Raw genomic sequence first — 20,095 nt, forward strand, 5'->3', positions numbered from 1 at the left:
ATAGCTGACCAGTAGCCATGACATATAGCGTATTTGAATTCATGGAACAAGAAACCAGTTTCCAAGAAAACTGCAAAAGGATGTTTTTGAGATAACTGCATGGAAAACTCAAAGTTAAAGTCTTAGGAACCGATTATAATTCTTGACTCCAAAGCCAAAAGAGAAAACATATTGAACTAAATCATTTCTATGATCTGGAAAGTTAACACCACAAATCAACTTAGAAAACGTTTAACTCCACACCCCAGCCATCTTGCCGCACTTCGGCCACAACGGGGCAGTGACTCGCTGGGCAGCTTTCACTGGAAAGTGTGTGTGTCATCAGGATGCAGATCCTTCTCTTTGTTAAGTCAGAGAACCTGTCAGCCTCTTCTGACTTCCACGATCTTACCCATCATTGATAGGCTATGCAAGCAGACCTGGAGGTTAGATGGTCCTTCTGAGTAACTAAAAGGGATCCTTTCTGGAACTGAAAATATATTTGGAGTTTTGTCATGCCCGAGCTAAATATAAGTACCTTATCTTATTATTCATTAATGTGGATCTTTTGATAGGTTGGCAGACACAATCTGAAATCTAGCAGAGCCACTGAAGTCTGATGATTAGTAGACTAATGTAAAAATTTTAGAAATGCTTTGAATCCCTTGACTCAGGAAAATTTTATTCTCTTTAGTTGCCAATGTCCAGTATGGTGGCACTAACCACATGGAGCCATGTAAATTATAATTAATTAAAACTAAATAAAGTAAAAATTCAGTTCTTGAGTCATAGTGGCCACATTTCAAGTGCTCAGTATCCATTACTGCGAAGTTTCTATTAGACAGCACTTTTCTCAATAGAGAACATTTTATTTGGTTAATATCTGATTTCGTTGGTCACTTGTCTGATTGTTGAAAATGAAGCGTGGCAGGGAGGTTGAAATGTGACAGTGGAGCCTCGTTCACACTGAGAAAACATTTATTTTAGCCTCTACAGGCCTTTTATCGTACTGTCTTCTATTCTTGCTGATAGGGGTCCATTCCAGCTCTCGCCTTGAGTCTCTCCAGTTCATCTTTCTCACTGCTTCGGGACCTGCCATTCTAAATCACAGGTCAGTCTTAAGTTTCTTTTTTTTTTTTTCTTCTAAGAGAACTTTGAATGTTTCTCCTTATTCACAGAGTACCTTTTCTTCTTGGGATGGGTTCAACCTGTTGGACAACAGCAGATCTTACTCTCTTCTTCTATGTAGTCTGTGCTCTGGTGGCACTCAGCCACTTACCCAAGCATCTAAAGTCCTTTGCTCACACTGTCCCTTGAGCACCATGAAAAATGTCTGTGCCTCTTGGTTCAATTTACGACAGAACCTTTGTGAAAACATCTGTAATCCCATCAAACAAACTTCCTTTTTTAAGAGCTCACAGCATTTTACTTACACCTCTATTAAAACATTTTTCCCATTACGTTTTTACATCTAACTCTCTTGCTGAGTTATAAACTTTTTGAAGAAAATGAGACCCTGCATGTCTGTATCCTCAATAGTTAGCTACTTATAGCTTCTTAATAAGAAATATATAGAGCGAGTTAAATTTCATTTGGAATAAGGAATAGAAAAACTGGCTAACTGGAGTCAAGTGAGGATTTGCTTAGAAAAAAAAATCACTGGGGGTTGTGTAGGGTTGTAAAGGATGCAGACGGGAGGAGGACTGAGGTTAAGATGAGAAATCTAACCTTGGCAGAGCTGAGGAGCATAACAGAATAGTGAGGCGGCATCGCAGGCTGCCAATGTTTCATAGGTCACAAAACACCACAAGGCATTCCTCCTAGTGGAGACCAACCTCAGGCAGCGTGAGTCACTCTCTCCCTGAGCTCATATGGCACTTAATCCATAGCTCTGTTCTATTCTGTGTCCTCGGGCTGGGCGCTTCTTGGTGTCAGTGCCACTGTCTTACCCTATCTCCCCTCCTGACCACAGGCTCTGCCCTGTCCATCCTAGGTTCGTACATCTGGTAAGATGTAAATTGTGGCTGAATACATCCAACCATGAGCTAAGAAATGAAAGGTCACCACAGGTAGAATGTAAAACATGTAAGATGGTCTAGTACAAATGGAATGTGGATCGTGTTGCTGGAGTTATTTATTTTTAAACAGCATGGGGGTCTTCGGGGTCTTCGCCACCATTTAACCCAGAGATATCTTGGCATGCCTGGAATTCCGAAAGCCGTTTGATCAGTCATCACTGCTTTTTCTCCACAAAGGGGCTTGTGTGTGTGTGTGTGTGTGTGTGTGTGTGTGTGTGTGTGTGTGTTTGCTAGAGATAAAACTCTCTTTCTTCACCTTCAAAAGGAAGCTCTAAATGTTTAAAACTATTTCCTCCTTTGCCTTTTCTCTTTCTGGGTTTCCCGGGGCCAGTGTGAGGTGCGGGAGAATTTGGAGGCGCCGTGGTAAATGTGAGCCTCTTTTCCTTGACTTGAACGAAAGTTCATCAGAGCACACATGTGGTCAGGGAGGCTTAAAAATAAAGCTGATTTCTAAAGGACAAAAAAGAAAAAAACATCCATGAAGCTTTCAATAAGCTGCTTTTTTCTTAAGGAATCAGTCGATTTACTTACCAAAAAAGGCAGCGCACTCTTCCAAAAGGACCCTTTGAGTAGAAGGAACACGTAAATTCCAAGAAAAGTTAGTTAGAAAGAACAGTTTATTCTCACTGGTTCCTTCTCATCAAATCAGTATTTATTCCCCCCAAATGCCCTTTATTTATTCATTCTAAACCATCATAGGTGTCTACATGTTGGTCAGTCATAAAGAACTGTTCTGAACCACAAAGACCCTTTTGGGACACCAAGCGGAGACCTCAGCTATCCTTTTAAATTCTCAGAACTCTAAACCCTGATGTCTGCAGAGACGAACAGGAGGGCTCCTGCAGGAAGGCAGAAGCCTAAGTAGTTGGGATGTAGGCCTCTGACCAAGAAAATCACTGAGCTGTTCCAACATGAGCGGGTTTGCCATCAATCCATAAGATGGAGATAGGGCGTGCCAGTTTCAGACTGAGTAGCTTCTGTTTACTGAAACTGTAACACATAGTCATTGTAAGCTACAATTATCCACAGTTTAGTCTGTTTATGAAACCGTTTTGTGGTTATTTATTAAAAATAAAATTTATGTGTGCTTATTGAAGCTATATTTTGGCAGGCAAAGGAGGTTGGCAGAAATGTCTGAGTCAACAGCCAGGCTCTAGCCACTCTTTATGTCGTCATATAAAAACTTGTCAAATAATATTTAGTTTTTAATCTTCAGTTGCAAACACAGGGTAGTCATGAAAATATTCTGTGAGTAGGTCTCCTTGAAACAAGAACCTGGGTGTTTGGGTTTCAGTAAAGGTGATAATTAAGTTTCTGGCTCGTTTAGGGGGAATCTGTTATTCCTTTTCTTCCATCGATTTATATTACCCTTGTTTTGTTCAGTTTCTTCATGTCTTTAAAGAGCTGTTTTCCAAGGATATTATAAGCTATCTGTTTATCAACCAATTCTGAAATTCAAAGACAAATATATTATTCGTGATTAAGGAGGAATTATTTTGCCAGTATAGTCATGGTAGTCTTTTACTGGAGATTCTTTGAATGCAAATAGATTATTTATTTTTCTGGAAATTTTTAGTTATTTAAATCATTCTATTTATTATAATGCCTTCTAAGAAGGAGGTTCTTTTTAAAGGTGCCACACTTGTTAGATTCAAGAGTGCGTAGTTCATCTTAATTAGCTACACACTTTCAAATAAGGAGACATGATAGGAGTTTGTTGATAGGGATCCTGAACGGGAAAAATGGTGCCATTTAGTAACAGTCTTTGGAATTAGAGAGAATATACTGCAAATAGGTAGAATGTTCTTAGCTTTGGATCCGGTCCTACAGAGATTCAATGGGAGAAGAAAGAAGGTCTTAGTATGAAATTATTCAAGAAGAAATTTTCCTGAAGGGAGTTTCTGAGACGTGATAAACAGGAGTTGTAAAAGCACAGCCCCATGTACTTCTTGCTGCCTTAAATACCTTGGGTATGAGTCATTGCTGAGGTTATGCATTAGTTTGTCATGAAAGAATTTCTGATCCCAACTTTATAAGACAGTTGTACATTGTACATATCAATTGTCTCCTGTCTCTCCATTGCCTTTTTCACTGGAGTTTGCCTAGTCTGGTAGAACTGTTTGAGGATGCTCTTGTGGGTAGTGGCTTGGTCCTGCAATTTAGTATTTGTTGCTAAGTCATATAATTCAGTTCCACACATGTTTTTATTTATTGGGTGTCTTCTGTGAGCAGAGCTCTGTGTCAGCTATTATAGAGAATATCACATTTAAGACAGAGCTATTCTGTGTAAGAAGCTTATAAATTGATGAAATGTGTTATCTGTGAGTGATCTGCATCCTATCGTCTGTAGTAGTTTGGACGTCATTAACAGAATGAAACCTGAAAAAAATCCTGAAGCTTGCCACAGTTTGGTGTATTTGAAGACAGACTCAGTGTGACTGGAGCAGGTGAATGTCAAGAGAGGAATCTGTCTGGATCAGTAGGACCCCAAAAATACCGTCGTCGGGTTTCTAGCATGGAAACAAGGCTGCTACAGACCGTATTCCTGAGGATACAGTCTGAGACAGAGTTGAGTAGAAAGATTGTTTCTTAAGGAGTGCTCTTAGGATTAGCATCTGTGGAAGAAGGGAAAGATGAAGGATGAGGCAGAGCGAGAAGGCAATTTGGGATTTGGGCCCAACGACAGCCCTGGCTGACCTTACGGGGAGCAGTGTTCAGAGTGGTCCCAGTGATGCTGAGATGGTTGGGCACAGAGACCTCTGAATTCATTGAATCATCATTGGATGTGGTGTGACCTGGGGCAAGGCAGTTCTTTGCAGCCAAGGCGACCCCGAAGGGTCCGATATCATTCTCAACCTCTGGATAACAAGTCCTTCATTGACGCAGAATCTGAGTGATGCAGCTCAGTGTCCACCACAAATAACTCTATTTGCATTTAAAAAAATCATGCTGGCCCTTGTTGGAGAATAGGTTAGAGAAGAGCACGAGTCTGAGTGGGAAACCAGGCAGGTGCCCTTGGGATTGTTAAACGGAAGATGATGGTAGTTTAAACTGTAGGGGGACTGCAGGACGGCAGAGAAGTAAATGGAATCCAAAGATATTTTTGACACAGGAATAGGATTGGATGAGGGAAGTAAAGGAGGGAAAGACACCAAGGATAAATCTCAGAGTTTGGCGGGCAGGATAGAAATACCATGTACAGAGGAGGGGAGTGCCGGAGGGGGGAAATTTTGTGCGGGGGAGAGAGCTGTGGGATTAAAGAGTTGCCTTCTGGATGTGTTCAGTTTGATACATGGGTGATTCAACCTCGGGGGAGACACTGAGCAGACAGCTGGATACATGATCCTGGAGTTTAGAAAAGAGGTCTACAGTGCTGCTTTACATTGTTGCTACTGTTGATACAGACAAGTTCTGACTCCTAGGGAGGGAATGTGGCAGAAAGTTCAGCAGAGAACCGGAAGGAATGAAAGTGGAGGAATGAACAAAGGAGACTGCGGAGGGAAAGGAAGGGGGGAAAAAAATAACGGGACAATGCGATGTTGTGGAAGTTTAGCGAGATCATCGCAGGAGGTGTTGTTTTGTTAGCATATCTTTGAATACTAATAAAAACATCTATTTTAATGTTTATTCATTTCTGAACAACTTTACTGAGGCTTGTTTAACATGTAATTCACTCACATCAACTGTACAATTCAGTGATATTTTTCTTCTTTTGTATGTTTACCAAGTTGTGTCACCATCACCATAAATCAGTTTTAGAACATTTTTTCATCACCCAAGTAACATCCCTCATGTAGAGTCATTTGTTTTTGTTTTTATTCTGTAAAGTGGTTTTTAATGTCTATTGCTTTCTATTTCTTAAAATATTGCTTCGTAGGAACAAAAAATAAGCATTTTAATCTTTTTGGACATAGACTTAAAAATATTTTTTTAGGTTGTCATTTATCCTTCAGTCTGGTTTGTGGTTTTGCTATGTAGAAACTATACAGTTTTATGGAGATAAATGTATTGCTTTTTCCTATTATGGATTTGAACAACTTTTTGAGATTATTAGCCTTTTTTCCAAAATTACAAAAATATTTTGCTATATGTTTTCCTAGTATTCTTTATAAAGTTTCATTTTTTACATTTCGATTTGTTTTATTTGAATTTTATTATTATTTTTTAAGAAGTAGTGATCCAATTTTACCTGATTTTCCAAACTTCTGGTCCATTGTACCAAAACCAATTATTCACTAATGCATCTTTCCCCTGCCGATTTGGTTAAATTACCATATTCTGTCCATTGTTGAGTCTTTTCCTGCCTCGGTGCCACACTGTTTTACTTACCACCCCTTAGCAATACATTTTAGTGCCTAAGAGCGTGAGACCACATGTAGTGCTCGGGTAAGTCTCCACGTGGCAGAGTTTATTCAGAAACTCATTTATTGTCCTCTCTGTAGTGTCTCCCCTGGCCTTTTCCCTCCCTCTGGCTACAATCCACCCCTGATCCCAAGTAGACCCTGCCCATCCTCAGGCTTCAAGTCTATTTATTTTAGTCACCAAACTCTCAAAATAAATCTGGTTCTTCAGCCAGGCTGGTAATTTGGAAGTTTGACTGTTTTGTTTGCATGAACGTCCAAATTGGCTTGGCTGCCTGGTAATCTGAGGGTAGCTCACCATCATCTGCAAGGAGCCTGTTTTGTGGGTAATGTAAGGTAAACAGTATCTTGAGATGCCTGAAAAGAAGGGTCGACTATTACACTTTTATTGCCAATTGACATATTTAATTGAGTTCTCTGTAAGTAACAGACTTGTGTCAGTTTCGTGTTAAGTTTCACTCTGTCTTTCTGGTAGTCTTCAAATAAATCTGGAGTTGAGGGTCATTTTTCCACTGGCTGTTTAATGACATTGGCTGTCTTTACCCATTTCATCAACTCAAAAGTTTTGCTCTAATTCTGCAGAGTAGTTTTTCTCATGCTCTCTTTTTAAAAATTTATTTCTTGCATACACAAAAAGAAAAAGCTGTTTATTAGCACAAAGACATTGAGATTTCAGTAACTGTGGCCTGTGAAATTAGAAGAGCTTAAAAAAGGATGGGAAACTCTTTCACAGGCAGCTTCTCTGCCTCTTACTGTTCACGAGTACAGAACGATGTTATGTAAAGTTCTCGTAGAGAAGTCTCCCGCTTAACCACATTTTCTCTTTCCACGGTTTCAGTAACCCGAGATCAACAGCAGTGCAAAATATTAAATGAAAAATTCCACAAATAAACAATTCATCAGTATCAAATTGCGTGTTTCTCTAAGTGGTTTGATGAAATCTCAGGCCGACCGTTAGGTAAATCATCCCTTTGTCCAGCGTCTCCACGCTGTCTAAGCTCCGCAGCCATTAGTCCCTTCGTGGCCGTCTCAGTTATCATATCGACTGTCGCGGTTTCACAGTGCTTGTGCTCAAGCGCCCTTATTTTACTTAATAACGGCCCCAAAGTGCAAGAGTAGTGAATTCGGATATTCCAAAGAGAGGCTGTGGAGTGCTTCTTTTAAGTGAAAAGGTGAGTATAGTACAATAAGGTATTTTGAGAGAGATGACATTCACATAACTTTTATTACAACAGTATATTGTTGTAATTATTTTATTAGTTGTTAATCTCTCGTCGTGTCTACTTTATAAATTAAATTTTATGATAGGTATGCTTGTATAGGAAAAATCACAGTATATATAGGGTTTCGTAACATCTCAGTTTCATGCACCCACTGAGGTGTTGGAATGTATCCTCCTGTGGATAAAGGATATGACTGTGTATGCTTTTCCTCTACCCTGATGAGTGAGAGGTTGTCAGGTACACCCGCAGTTGTACAGGTAGTGTTTACATCTTAATTAAAATGTAGGACGCTAGAACTTTTATCCAGAGCAAAAATCTGGGGTGGTCGAAGGAGCAGAGCTGGTGCCTGAAGATGTGCATTCAACTCCTGGTTCCATACGTTAGTAACCTTGTGCAGGACAGTCAACTTCTCTGAACCGCTGACTCTTCCTCTGTGAAAGGAATAGGTAATAAATACCTGTCTCATAGGTGTCGTGTGACTATAAAATAGCACATGTGGATATCTGTTAGGATAAGAAGCTACAGAAATCTGAGTGGTGTTGAGGTTAAGTTTCCAGACTTTCCTGGGCTTGGAAGTGTTAATGTTAATTGAAGGCAAAGTAAATAATGGGGTTCATCTAATCCAGTGGGTCATAGATTGTCAAATACAGCATTATTTTATGTACCACTGAAAAAATACTCTCAATTTTATCATCAGGTATAAGACATAACCTGATTCATGAGATGGTAAAATCTGAAATAACTCTGTCTTAGAATGGATTAAATATAAGTAGCGAAAATGCTAAATATTTGTATGGACTAGAGAGTAGGCCAGTCTGAATTAGTGATGACTCAGACCTGTAGAATCTTTTAAGAAGAGATATAAAACTTTTGAGTTACAAGAACTGAAATGGATTAATGGGTCCCTAGAGCAATTGCCTTAATGAATAGAAAATTCATTTATAATTGGCGTGTTTTACAGGAGTCAGACTATGATAATTGTTTGGGCACATTACACATCCTCGCTACCTGGCCTCAGCTGGGCCCTGAGCTTATCCTCCCATTTAGCTCTGTGGGGACCCTGCTGAGTTTTTCACAGGAGATATTTTGAGCTATTCACATCCTCCAGGCTCCTGCCCTTATGTCCATCGGCCAGTCAATGATTTCCTCATGTTTATTTGGGTGTGAGCAACTGCAATTGGCTGATCTTCATTCCAACATGTCTTTCTTTGTATTTTAATGAAAAATGCGTCTTCTGTCTTCCAAGGTTACACCTTAGTTTTTTTTCTTACCTTTTCTCGAGATTTTGTTTAATCTCCTCTCTTGACTTTTTCCACTAGCCTGTCTGTTTGGCTTACTAGTGGGTTAACATTTTCCAAAACAAAACAAAAAAAATCCTAATAACCTCTAATTTTTAGAGGTAATATAGTCGTCAATAAATGCACGAGCTATAGAACCACATCCTACAAGTTCAAATCCCTTCTTGCCTACTTACCAGCTGGATACATTGGGCAAATTACTTTCCACATCTGTTCTTCAGTTGTTTTCATTTGGAAATTTGGGCCATGATAGTTGTATTTGCCTCATAGAGTTGTTGAAAGATTGAGTTAATATATATAACATACTTAGAATGTTGTCTGGCACAGAGTAAGTGTTGAGTAAGTGTTATCTAACATTGTTATCAGTCCTCAATTTATCAGTGTGTTTTCTCTCTTTTATTCTTATCTCACTATCAACAACAACAACAAAAAGGTTATTTTTTGAAACCACTACATTGAACTGACAGAATATTCTCCATGTCTGGTTCTGATACATTTTCTTTCATGCCACTTTGTGTCGTGGCACTTATTCTGGAGAAACTTAAAGAGGTAAAGGTTAATGAATGTAAAAGTATTACATATTTCTCAAATCTATTTTAACTCATTCTCACTTCTGATGTCCAAAGGCAATCATTAACTGTTTTTTTCTACCCAGGACAGTGATTTTTTTCTGTAACTTTATAATGGTTGTAAATTTGATCCTTGTGTTTCTAACTGCCAAGTCTCAATAATTGTATTTATAGAAAATTACGTGAGGACATGCAAACACATTCCTGAACACTCCACTTTACAAATGCAAAAAAAAAAAAAAAAAAAAAGCCAACTTTATATGAATAGCGGATATTTGTGTAAGTATACTCATTATATATTTTTTTAAAAAGCTGTTCAATAGAATTCTCTCTGTTTTCTCACTTGCTATGCCTTAATGTTCTCCAGTGCTTTCTTTGGGAAGGCGAATTAAATGATATAAGTACCACTCAGAACTCATAAACTCCGGAACGGTATTATTGTAACTATCAACAAATTATTGTGATTATAAAACATATATATGTTTTTTTTTTTTACTCAAGAAGCAATGTAAACCCTTAAAGCAATGATTAACTACACAAAGAAGACATAGGGCAGGAGTTGGCAAACAACAGCCCAGTTGCTCAATCTGGCCCACCACTTGTTTTTGTAAATAAAGTTTTATTGGAATGCAGCCATACTCATTCATTTACATATTATCTATGGTTGCTTTTGCCTTACAGTAGCAGACTTTAGTAGTTGTGGCAGACACCATATGGCTCACAGAGCTTACGATATTTATTATCTGGCCCTTTACAGAAAAAGTTTGTAGGTTCCTGACACAGGGTATCAAAGAAATCTGGCTTTTTGTCCTAGTTCTACTCAGCTACTCTCATATGGCCTTGGATTCATGACCCAAATATCTGTCTTTTTTAGGAAATAGTTTGTGTGTATGTGATGTAATGATAAAACAGAGATAAGTTAAATTTTAGAAGTTAAATTTTTTCATATAAAGGATAAGGAGACTAATGTTTATCTTGAGGGTAGGTGAGAGCCATCTCAGATGCTAAGGCATGGGGAAGATACATTGAAGTTTTGAGAAATTGTTACTGTAGTTCACTCTGTTGGTACCCTCTGCAGTGCGATTTAGGGAAAACTATTTTGTATTTGCTAGGTTAAAAGTGATCTATTTTGTACATCTTTGATTTTAGAACAGGTCCAGGTGAGACAATTTTCATTCCCTCTCCCATGCTAAAGGAACAATTATTGGTTTAAATTTGCTTTAAAATGCTCTGGAAAAGGCATGAGTAATGATGTACAACAGGAGCTTTCGTGACCCATTCTGGTCTGCAGAAAGCATGGTATCTGGCTTATTGTCCACCTTTAGAGATCAGCTCATTCATTCATTCATTTGAAAGCGGTTTACTTACTCTTTCTTCCAGTACTCCATTCCACGTAATTGAGATCCAACAACAAAACAAACAGACAAACAAAGCAGGCCATTCTACCTGAAGAAAACTCATAATCTTGCAAATTACATAGCATTTTAGAAGTAGATGTGGGAGAGAAAAAAGAGATCAGGCAGAGGAGGTTTGGAAGTTTTTGACCTTGACATCTGGAAGCATGTGATTACCCTTACCAGAGATGGAAAACTATTTAGAGCTGGTTCCCCGAGGAAGAAGAGAAATTCGATTTTTGTCACATTGAGTTTTCAACATCTGTTAGACCAGTGGAGATGATGAATATGCTTTTGAATATACCAGTGTGGAGTTTGCCGAGTGACCTGGGCAGCAATTATAAATTAGAGATGATTAGGATAGGAGTTATTTAAAGCCTTGAGACTGACGAAATTACCAAGGGAGTGAGTGAAGAATGAGAAGAAAATAGGAGTTAGGACTGAGAACTACGGAATTGCAGTGTGTAGTGCCCAGGTCGATGCGAATGGAGACATGGAGGGAGGGACTGGTCAGGTGTCAGAAACGGGAGGAGAGGCACGGGAAGGAAGGGCTGGCAGGGAGGGAAGAGCATGTCAGGTACTGCTGACGGGTCAAGCAAGTGGAAGACGTCAGAGATGACCTTTACAGGGACAGTGGGAGTGAAACCGAAGGAGTGGGTTTAAGAGAAAATGGGGCATGAGAAATTGTGTAAATAGGAGATATGGGGCAGTCGCTGGAGGGGAAGGTTATATTAGTATTGAGAGGGTTTTTTTTTGTTTTTGTTTTTTTAATGGGAGGAATAACAGCGTGCTTTATGCAGATGAATGATCCAGTAGAGAGGGAAAAGCCAATGAAGCAGAAAAGAGTGGATCGTTAGTAGGAAACACCCTCGAGTAGGCAGGAGAGGGTAAAGACTTGTGCACAAGCAGAAGAGGTTGATCTTACAAGTGCACACAAGCTGGGGAAGCCAGAGGGCAGGCAGCGTGGAAGGGTGCGGGTGCCGATAGGCAGATGGAAGTGAGAGGGGAAGTTCTGTTCTGTTGTTGCTATTTCTTGTTAGCCTAGGAAGCAAAGTCATAGGTACGGGTGAAGACAAGGGAAGAAGTGAGGAATTTCCTAATAGTCACTCAGGCGGGTGGGAGGAACGGTAGAGTAAAGAATCAAGTTGTCTTGCCGCAGGGAGGGGTCGCTGCAATAGTGGCCCCCGTTGTAAAGCGATATTAGATATTCTTTAACCATACCTAGTTCTTCTAATAGAGGCCAGACATAGGTTGAAGTTTGGTCTGAACTCGGAGTTGAGGTTTTTTGACAAATGAGTAAAATGGCAGTAATCTGAATATGAGTAATATGAAGTAGGGTGTTTAAGGGATTTTCAAGGGAGAGACGAGGCCCTGTTAGGGTTGAAGGGTTGTTAGCTGTAATTAAATTGAGTGTGAGATTATTGGAAATGGATGATAAAGGTGTTTTAGTTTTTGGTAATAGCAAATTGGAGCAAGTGCCAGAATCACATAGAGGGCTGGTTAAGTGGGAATTGCTGGGCCCCACACCACATTTCCTGATGCAATAGGGCCAGAGTGAGATTTCCATTTCTAGCAAGTTCCCAGGTGATAGGAAGGCTAACCTGTGAGAACCACTAGTCTGCCATATGAGCATGCTAAGTAAATAACTAGAGTAGGTGGAAGAACATGATTAGAATAAATGTATCCAAGAACCTAAGAAGCCAGAATATTGGAAGAATTATCTCTTTGAAGTTAGAAAATGTCAGAGAGAAACAGCAGGTCCAGGCGCTAAAGTCATTGGGAACTGAAGTGGGGTGGCTGCCATAGGAAGGGGAGCTGGGTCGTAAAGTCTGAATCATGAGATTCAAATCTGGATGTTTTAATGAATGAACAGGGTTGGGGGTGGGGCTGCAGGGCCGGAAGCGAGGTTGTGCAGGTTGGGCCTTGTACATGTCCAGGGAGTGCCATCCACATCTGGTACCTCGGAAGGAGAATGGTTTGTCAACTTCATTGACACAAAGGAATAAACTTATTTCTTCAATTCTAAGCCCACAAGTATGTAGGCTTTACATATGCTCAAATTATTTCTTTCCTAAAAAGAAGATACCTTGGCCTGCTTAAAATTGTGGGTGTTATCTCTCCCTTGGGGTAAAGAGAAAAAGTACAGTCATATCGCCCCACCCCAATACATACATCCCCCGTGCCCAAATGAGAATTAGTTCTGATGTGTAGAATCATTAGAGTTCTCAGAGTTCAAAGAATATCACAAATCTCTCCCAATAAAGATTAAACAAAAGCAAAGGGCTATACTTTTTTGATATTTGCTATTTAATCAAAAAAGTCTACCAAACAATCCCACGAGGTTATCTCATTTTAGAAACTGAAGAAACAGCAGCTCACAAGGATTAAATCTGTTCCCCTGCCATTTTTTTCCCCTTCCAGTCTTGCCCTCTCTTTCCTTTCCTCTCTTTTTTTCACCTAGCTGTATATATCTTTTGACCAAACACCGTCACCTATTAAAACAGATTTGTAAATGCCCAACGTTACTCACTTTCAGTGTAGCTCCAGTGGAAGACAAGAGAAGTTGACGGAGCAGACAGGATGGCACTGGGTCCATCCCTTCAGTGAGGCCATGTGTATCCTGTGACCCCCATGAGCGCCTCTCTGTGGGCATGGCATTACCTGCTGGAGAGCATGGCTCTTGGAAGTTTATGACTAGTGTTTGATGACGACCTAGAACTGGCAAGGAAAGTGGGGCTTTAATTTTCATAATTTTAAAATCCTGCCTTTTAAGTGTATTTTATAGTCTCATGACCACCAAAACACAGAAACTACAAGGTGAGTTTAAATTGGCTGAATGGGACGATGGCACCCTCAGAACACAGATGCAGACATTTGTTTTCAAATAGCTATAAAAATCCATATTAATGTATAGTTTCTCAAGATGAACTGAAATTAAGAAAATTTTCTGAGCGTGAAGAAAACTAAGCTGAACTTGGAGAGGGTTTTTATTTTAGGGAATCACTTGATTTAAGTTTGTCTTGTTTTTGTTTGTTTCTTTCCTTGCTTGTCCTGGTATTGTATATGAGGTCCTTTAAAGAAAAAATTACATGTCTTAATATTTTCCCTGTAGTATTTGAGATATCATAATTATGTTTAAAGCTTGTTTTTATATATATGGAAAATATACTGCAATATACACATTGCAAAAGCAATGTGTAAATAATTGAGGAAATTAAATTGAAGGGTGGTATCAAGAGTAACTTACTTTTGATGGCCCTTTTAAAATATTGAGATATAATTACATACAATACAATGTGTGGATCTTAAATGTTCATGTTGAGGAATTTTGACAATTTTTTATGGTTGAATAACTGTCACTGTAAACAAGATTATTATCATCAGTGAAAGGCCAACTGTGCCTCTTTCTGGTCAATACCCACCCACCTTGTCTGACGGCAACTAGCCCAAGTTTACTGCCTCTAGTTTGCAGTGCAGGAAATAGCTAGGAGTTGAACTGTAAGTTTCCAGGTGTAGTTTGCTTTATGTTTATCCTGCTTGGGTTTACTGAGCTGCTTGGATGTTGGATTAACTTTTATCAGTTTTAGAACGGTCCCAGCCACCATGTCTTCAAATATTCTTTCTGTTTAATCTCTTCTTTCCTTCCGGCACTCTAATTAGTATGGTAGGCAACATAGATAATTACCTACATTTAATACTGTCTTATAAATCTTGAACACTCTCTTCTTCCCTCTCTTCTGATTCCTCTCTCTTCCCTTTTCTTTTGACTTCTTCTTGTGTTTTCTCTGTTCACATTTGTATATTTTTTAACGGCTGATTCTTTCTTCTGGAGATCCAGTTTGCCATTAAGCTAATTCTTCATTTTTAATCTTTAATTTTTATTTCTACCATTTCCATGTGATTCTTTTACCACAATTTCTGTGCATCCGCTCAAATTCCGTATCTACACATGCATATGATACACCTTTTCCTCTAGATTCTTTAAAATTTTTATTATAGTTATTTTTAAGTCTGATAATTAACATCTGTGCCATCTCTGAGTCTCTATTTTGCTGCTACTTCTCTTCATTATGAATCACATTTCAATGATTCTTGGTGTGCTTTATAATTTTTGATTTTATACAGAACATTTTGTACATAATAACAGTAGAGTCTGAAGTAAGTTATATTTTTCTCCAGAAAAAGACATGTCCCTTCATGTGCAAATTGGTAGATTTGGAGTCTGAGTCAACCTCATCTGTAGCTGAGCTTGGTCTGGTATTTATTGCAGCTTTAGTTTGATTCAATTTATTACTTGCCTCAGATATTTGGAACACAGTGTCAGACTTTTTCCTTCTCTAGGAATTTCGATCTGAGCATTGGTGCGATTCTTCTTTATGCTTAATAGCCAACCTGCTGGATTTCAAAATTGCACCTAGGGACATATCCTTTCACCCAAAATGTATCTAGAGATTTGTCTTCGCTCTTCTGCCTTGCCCCCAATCTTTGAATCCCTGAGTACTTGATAATGAAGAATCACAGGAAAGGTTTGACGTGTGGCTGTAAACTTGCTCTGTGGCTTAGGCTTTTTGGGATTCTAATTTTCCCTGCTAGTCCACACACAGTTGCTCTAAGTTGTTGAAGTTTTAGTTGCTTTCTCTTTACCACCATAAATGGTAGATTCCTTTATTGCTTATCTACCAGGGTTGAGAACAGCCACAGTCTTCTGATCTTCTATAAAATGCTGATAGCTTTTTGGAATTGAGTTCTCTTTGATATCTTTGCATCCTCATCACTGGTGGGTTCAGAATACTATGATTTTATTATTGACATGGCTTGTTTTGGTTATTAGGGAAAGGGCAATGGTTTCTTGTGACTTTTTATGTTCGGACCAAAAGCAGAACTCTTCCATTTATCTGTTTCTTAAAAGTACAAATTTGAGGGCTCTTTTAAGATACAAGCCCTACATTCACTCACATAGAACTTCCTTTTGTCTTTCTATGTTTTAAGTAGAATTTTCATTTGTAGCTGTCTAAGTATAAAGCCAATCAAGATATATGATTTCATAAAAATAATCTGATAAATTTTATACTACTTTGCTAATATAGTTAATGTTGAAAACGAGAAACGATAGTATACCTTTTTCCGATAGGAAAAGTTCTGAGTACAAGCTGTATTAACTGCATATTAATAAAAATAAAACAGGAGGATAAAGAGTTCCTTAGGATAGCATGGAACTATTTTTCAAATCCTATAGTTAAACTTCATTTTATGATAAATCGAAATTACCATTTTAGATTATTGTAGACAGAATTCGTGAATTAGTTAAGATTGCATTTGTTATAGCCAAAGATAAATTTTATTTAAAACAATGATAGGAATCCTTTCCACAGCAAATAGTTTTTTATTTGCTCCATAGAATTTAGATATAAGGAAGTAAGAATATTAGGGAATAAGGCAATGAATGTTTGAATATCTGACCATAGATTCTGCTTATAGGAGTTCACAAGGCCAGGACATTATTGTCAAAAGGTTTTTGAAAGTCTGTCTTAAATAAATATAGTCCTTGTCTTCTATTATGAGACCCCAATACTAAAAAAAGGGGAAAATATGTAAATGACATTTAAGCACATTTAAATTAATTAGTTTGTAGCTGAGATATTTCAAGTTTGTTTTATTTGGTTGTGGTAGAGATTCCGTTATTGCTCCTAGTTATTTTTCACCCTCTTTGTAAGAGGACTGTACATTGCTCCCCATTGCAATAAGAACCAGAGTACTTCTCTGTGGGAAGGAAATGCGTTCCCATCCCCTGTGTCAGGCTTCATCATTGACTTGTCATTGGCTCACTTAAGCTAGTGGAATGTCAGTAGAAGTCACTGTATATGAACAGAAAGTCCAGGAGACATTGTATTGTTCTTCCACTGCTCTTTCTTTCTCTTTGCCCAATATTAGAGTAATTGCTACTTTGGCATCTGCCTGCTAAATTGTTATTTAGAAATGTGGCACCTGAAATTTTATTTAGGTATAATTCGAATATTTGGAAACCATGGTTGGCTCCATTCTTTTATAATTTAAAATACATGTGGAAATTAATAGTGAGTTGACAGTTATTTGGTGAAATAAAGCTATTTTATTAGGACAGTGTTTCAGATGTTCTATAGAGACCCCCAAATACAGTAATTTTAAAATGGAGGAGTTTTGATTCCTTATGTAACCATCCCTCTGATCTAGCCTGGTGGGGAAGCCCTGCTCCCTGAAGTCATTAAGGGACTTGATTTCCATCCATCTGATTCTTCCACCGACTGGGTCATAGTACTTTTCTGGATGATCAAGGTTGGGCATTAATTTTATATGTACAGCTCAGTAGAACTCATATTGAGGGGGAAGAGAAGTGATCTGGGGCATGGTGCTTTCTCTTAAATAGATAACTTCAAAGTTGTGCACAGATGGTTTTCACTCATATTCCATTGCAAAGGAGGCTGGAAATATAGTTTCTAGCAGGTTGCCCATGATTCCAGCCAAAACTAAAGGAGGAAGCTCTCTTACCACAAGGAAGAAGAAGAGAGTTGATAAAAAGAGGCAGCAATCTTCACCTCCTTACTGGTAATCCATTGGCATCCATTTATATTGCATTTTTCAGAATTCTTGAGTTAAAAGAGATCCTAGAAGCTATTACACTCAGGTCTCTGAGAAAGACAAATATCTATCTTAATATTTAGCTTTTTGAGAACAGAATTTAGAGCTTCTCATGTCTACTATGTTATCTTGAGACACTAAACCCTGGAGTTCTTTACAGCACCTGGCACATAGACGAAGCCTGATTTAAAACAGCATTAAATGAATGCATAGTGTCTTTATTAGGCTTTTATTAGCACAGTGCTTGTTAGTTAGAAAATATTCAATAAATGTTCATTGAACGTGGAATGAATGGCTGATTAAATAAATCCTCAATTATTAAGTATAAACAGGCTTCCCATTGAAACGGTGAACTGAACACATGGCTTTATTTCTTCTGTCTCCACACTGGATAAGAATGATAGTAAAAGAATAATAATCAAGTATAATCCTAGAAAAAAATGTAGCTGGGGCAAACATAGGCAGATAAAGTATTTCAAAACAATTCTTGAATGAAAATATAGGACATCGACTAGCAGAGCAGTCGTAGGCTTGAACACTCTAAGAGAAGCATGTAGCCGACAAGGAATGCAGGTCTCAGAGGCTGCAGGGATGATGAAGCATGGGAATGAGAAGGGGGTTGAAAATGGAGGGGCTGATTTCAAGTCTGTACGTAGATCAGTCAGCTCTAATGATACCTGTTCTCCGACCTCCCTCCATCAAAAAAAAAAAAAAAAAAAAAAAAAGGTAAGTTGTTCTTATTCAGTTGGGCAACTCACTCCCCAAAACTGATTTTTGTCAAAGAAATTTAATCAACATCAATCTTATGGCAGGTGGCATGAGTGAGGTTGATGCTCCAGAGCATAGTTTCTACATCTTGTCATTTGAGCCCTCAGAATGGAGCCACTTGCCTCAAAGAGGCAAAGAGCCTGCAAGCCAAAGACCCCACAGCACACATGCAGTACATTTGAGAGACTGTCCCAAGAATAAAGCCACTTTTTAAAGTAGTTGGCTTTTATAAATGTGTCAAAGTTAGGGAATTATTACCTTTTTTAATGGACTGAATTGTGTCTCTCCTCAAATTCGTATGTTAAAGCTTTAACCTCCAATGTGACTGTTTCTGGAGATAGTGTCTTCAGGAGGTAATTAAGGCTAAATGAGGTCATAAGGGTGGGGCCTTAATAAAGGTAAGAAAATAAATTTTTGTTGTTTAAGCCACACAGTCTGTGGTATTTTGTTATGGCTGCCCACTATGACTAATATACCTTTTATTATAAACAGTTATTTACAATTTGATTTGTAATCATCTGCAAATGTCTATACTACTTTGAAAAGCCATGACAAATAACAAGAGCAACAACAATAAATAAATGAGACTTTCAGGCTGGTGTAGACTAGACCAATCACTTTCCTTTTTATATTTGCAGCACAAGGATTTGCCTTAGGTCACCTAATGTGAAATACAACCTGTTTAAAGCCTATAATTTTTTTAGGGTCCAAGTGTAGCACTTCCAGTGTTTGCTAACTATTATGTAATATACTTACATTTTAAACATATTTATTAATTCAAGTATTTTGACCAGTTTGAAAATGTGAATCATGTTCCGATTTGATCGCCTGACAATGGCACCAGAATATTTTGAAAGTGTAAAAGGGAAATAATTATCTATATGGATTGCTTACACAGGAAAAATAATATGGAATACACATAACATAAACATTCCAAAGAATTTAGAAATATCTGAGCATTTTCATGTTAACATGTTTGAGAAATCGCCTAACTGAGTGAACAATTATGGAAAGGTTTGACTTGTGGCTCTCCTATATGTTATCTGTGTGACAGTAGCAATTATTGAACTTTTCTGTCTCAGTTTCTTGCTCTATAACATGAAGACAAGGCTTGCATACCCTACAAGAACGAATTAAGTAATGAGTTATTTTGATGAGGTGCCTCCTACTGTTGGCTTTTTGAAAACTGACCTCAATTTTCTTTCTGCTCTGACAGATAGTTTCACATATTCATTTATTCCCTTCCTGGATATATTGAAGAGGCCTGAGGGAAATAGACTGAAATTTGTGAAATATTTCAATAATGCAGGCCTCTTGTTATTCCCCTATTAGTCTCACATGCTTTTTGCTAACTCTTGAATTTAGTATAGATTCTTTGTAAAAGAAATAAAATGGATTTATCCTTACATAAAAGTTGTTTTTTCCTAGTGTCAGTTTAGAGGAATCATTTTCCTCTTTTACATTACAAAAAAATTATTTAATATTAATAAAGCTATTATTTATAGGAGAATATCAAGTCAATAACATTTTGTGTCCAAACCCACATTAGTTACTATTAATTATTTGCCTGTTTCGGGTATCAGCTCTCCAGCCAAACATCTCCAGTTGTCAAAGAAAATGCTTATGTTTTTCCCTTTGTTGTTTTTACGTCTCTGGAGACATGTAGGAGGAGTGGCTGACATAACAGGGGCTGCTGATGACTCATGGTAACCTACCTTTTCAGACCAACCAGTCCCAGGCAGCTGCGTGATTCACGGCCTCCTCTGCACACCTGTTTTTTTGAGCACATAGCAGACTGTGCTTTTCAGTG

At 38.2% G+C, this 20,095-nt stretch overlaps 1 long non-coding RNA gene across 1 annotated transcript in view; it reads left to right on the forward strand.

The window, feature by feature from the left end:
- The first annotated feature begins 338 nt into the window (after nt 1-338).
- Nucleotides 339-20,095, forward strand: part of LOC120596888 (uncharacterized) — a 54,363-nt gene continuing 34,606 nt past the window's right edge. The window contains exons 1-2 of the long non-coding RNA XR_005651247.1: nt 339-425; nt 1,012-1,090. This is a non-coding gene — a long non-coding RNA (uncharacterized LOC120596888). The remainder of the gene's footprint in view (nt 426-1,011; nt 1,091-20,095) is intronic.

This window comes from Pteropus medius, unplaced genomic scaffold (genome assembly GCF_902729225.1).
Source record: "Pteropus medius unplaced genomic scaffold, Ma_sr-lr_union100, whole genome shotgun sequence".
NCBI classification, from domain to species: domain Eukaryota; kingdom Metazoa; phylum Chordata; class Mammalia; order Chiroptera; family Pteropodidae; genus Pteropus; species Pteropus medius.